General features: G+C 34.8%; 1 pseudogene across 1 annotated transcript; it reads left to right on the forward strand.

The window, feature by feature from the left end:
• Window positions 1–268: 268 nt before the first annotated feature.
• Window positions 269–910, forward strand: LOC113931795 (annotated as a pseudogene). The gene has a single exon (XR_003522871.2). The product of XR_003522871.2 is annotated as a transcription factor BTF3 homolog 4-like (transcript).
• The last annotated feature ends 1742 nt before the right edge of the window (window positions 911–2652 follow it).

The following is a 2652-nucleotide window of genomic DNA, read 5'->3' on the forward strand; positions in this document are numbered from 1 at the left end:
CTCAGTTGCAGAAGATAAAACAAATTCTGAGGACACCTGGGTGGCTCAGTCGGTTAAGCGTCTGCCTTCGGCTCAGGTCATGATCCCAGGCTCCTGGGATGAAACTCCCCACGTCTGACTCTCTGCTCAGTGGGGAACCTGCTTCTCCCTCTCTGTCTGCCCCCCACCTGCTCGTGCACACACTCTCTCTGACAAATAAATAAATGTTAAGAAAAAAAACAAGTTCGCTCTCGACTGAGGCAGCCATCTTGCTCTTGCCACATGCTGTTGTTGGAGGACCCTCCCTGCTTCAGATTTACCAACAGCATGAATCAAGAAAAGTTAGCCAAACTTCAGGCTCAGGTCCGGATAGGGGGCAAGGGTATAGCTCACAGAAAGAAGAAGGTGGTACATAGAACAGCTATGGCTGATGACAAAAAAACTTCAGAGTTCTCTAAAAAAACTGGCTGTGAATAATAGAGTTGGTATTGAAGAGGTGAAAATGATTAAAGATGATGGGACAGTTATTCATTTCAACAATCCCAAAGTCCAAGCTTCCCTTTCTGCTAACACCTTTGCAATAACTGGTCATGCAGAAGCCAAACCAATCACAGAAATGCTTCCTGGAATATTAAGTCAGCTTGGTGCTGACAGTTTAACAAGTCTTAGGAAGTTAGCTGAACAGTTCCCTCGGCAAGTGTTGGATAGCAAAGCACCAAAACCAGAAGACATTGATGAAGAGGATGATGATGTTCCAGATCTCGTAGAAAATTTTGATGAGGCATCAAAGAATGAAGCTAACTAAAAGTTTTTCTGGAGTTTGGAAGCTGGCATGGACTAGATTTAACAAATCAGCTATGTGGTTCCAAAGTTTTACAGACGTGGAGAACATCAACTGTTACTAGTTCAGTAATATAAATATTTTGTATATTAATAATGCTGTTTGTTCAGCATTTTTCGGTCATTTGATTTTGCATTTTGCACTTCCTCCCAGGATCTATTCTTTCGGTCAAAATACGAAGTATTGGTGCAGTTTGAGGGTGTTTTGGTGTTTGATTCTCAGTTTTCTGTTTTTTTTTGTTGGGGTATTTTTGGTGTGTGTATGTGTATGTATGTGTGTGGGTATGTGTGTATACAGTGGAGAGCAAATTGGAAAACAGTTCTATTTATCCTCCTTCTTCCCCCAGTAGAAAATAAAACAAATCTTTACATTAAAAAAAAAAAAAAGAAAAAAAACAAGTTCTGGGGATGGATGGTGGTGATGGTTGCATAATGTGAATGAACTCAATGCCACAAAACTATACACTTAAAAATGGTATATTTTATGTTATGTATGTTTTGTGATAGAAAAAAAAAGAACTGATGAAATTAGTTGCCTGAAAGCAGAAAAAAATGTTGAACAAAAAAAATGTTTTTTAAATAGGTTTTAACAAGATCAGAGAGTATGATTTTGGCCAGGTAGAAAATGATCTGGATTTTTATACACACATGCATGCACACAATTTTTAAGGAAAAGATGGTAAATTATTATTTCAGTTGTGAAAATTTTTTAGAAAATCAGGAGAAAAAGACTAAAAAGATATTCTTATAAAAAGTGAACAATTTTCAATTAAGTCACCAAACAACTGCCTGCAGAATAAAAGAACTTATTAAAGATACATTGAAATTTTGAAAAAAATAGCAAATTGTAGCCAAGTTATGCCATGAAACACTGCCCAATTAATACTTTGAGTATAATTAGTTTTATTTTTATTTATTTATTTTTAAAAGTTTACTTAAGTCATCTCGCCACCCACTGTGGGGCTCAAACTCACAACCCTGAGATCAGGAGTCGCATGGTCTTCTGACTGAGCCAGCCAGGCGCCCTCAGTATATTTAGTTTTAAAGGTCTTCCAAATTTATGAAGAAACATTGTCAATTCATTGCTTAAAAATATAAACTGTGACAGAGATTTTTAAAAATTTTTTACATCTGACAAAGAAGAAACTCAGATATGAAATAAATTAGTTTCTATCATGCCAGATGGTGCTCCAGCTATGTTCAGTTAAAAAAAAAATCTGGATTTATTGTAATTTCAAAACAGGAGACTGATGTTTCCCTTATTGCTTCATTCCACTGTATGATATATATTGAAAATATTTGTGTTCATTTTCAGAAGTAGACTTTGTGGAAAGTGTCATGGATATAGCTGTTAAAATTGTTCAGTGTATACATTCAGATGCTGTGAATCACCATCTTTTGGAAAAGAACAGAAAGCAATAAATGTGATGATCTTGTCTCTATCTATGTTCATTGGTTGGGTCATGGAAGAGTTTTACAAAGATTTACTGTGCTGTGAATTCTAATTCAAGATTTGCTTGAAACAAAAGGAATTCTTACCAAATATTTAATAATCAAAAACAAAACACAGCAATCTATGTTTTCTCATTGATATCACAGTATATATGAATGAGATAAATTTGAAGTTCTAAGGACACAAAAAGCTTCCTTGTGACCTAGCTAGAAGGCTACAAGAATTTACACTGAAATGGAAACTTCTTATAATAAATAAATGATTTACTGAATGATTTAACACGTTTTCTAATATGAATAATATACACAAAAGATTTTTAATTGTAATAACCAGCATTATGTAAACTATCTACAAAACCTACAAGAAAAATTTGAAGAATG

Source organism: Zalophus californianus, chromosome 10 (assembly GCF_009762305.2).
Source record: "Zalophus californianus isolate mZalCal1 chromosome 10, mZalCal1.pri.v2, whole genome shotgun sequence".
Classification (NCBI taxonomy): Eukaryota; Metazoa; Chordata; class Mammalia; order Carnivora; family Otariidae; genus Zalophus; species Zalophus californianus.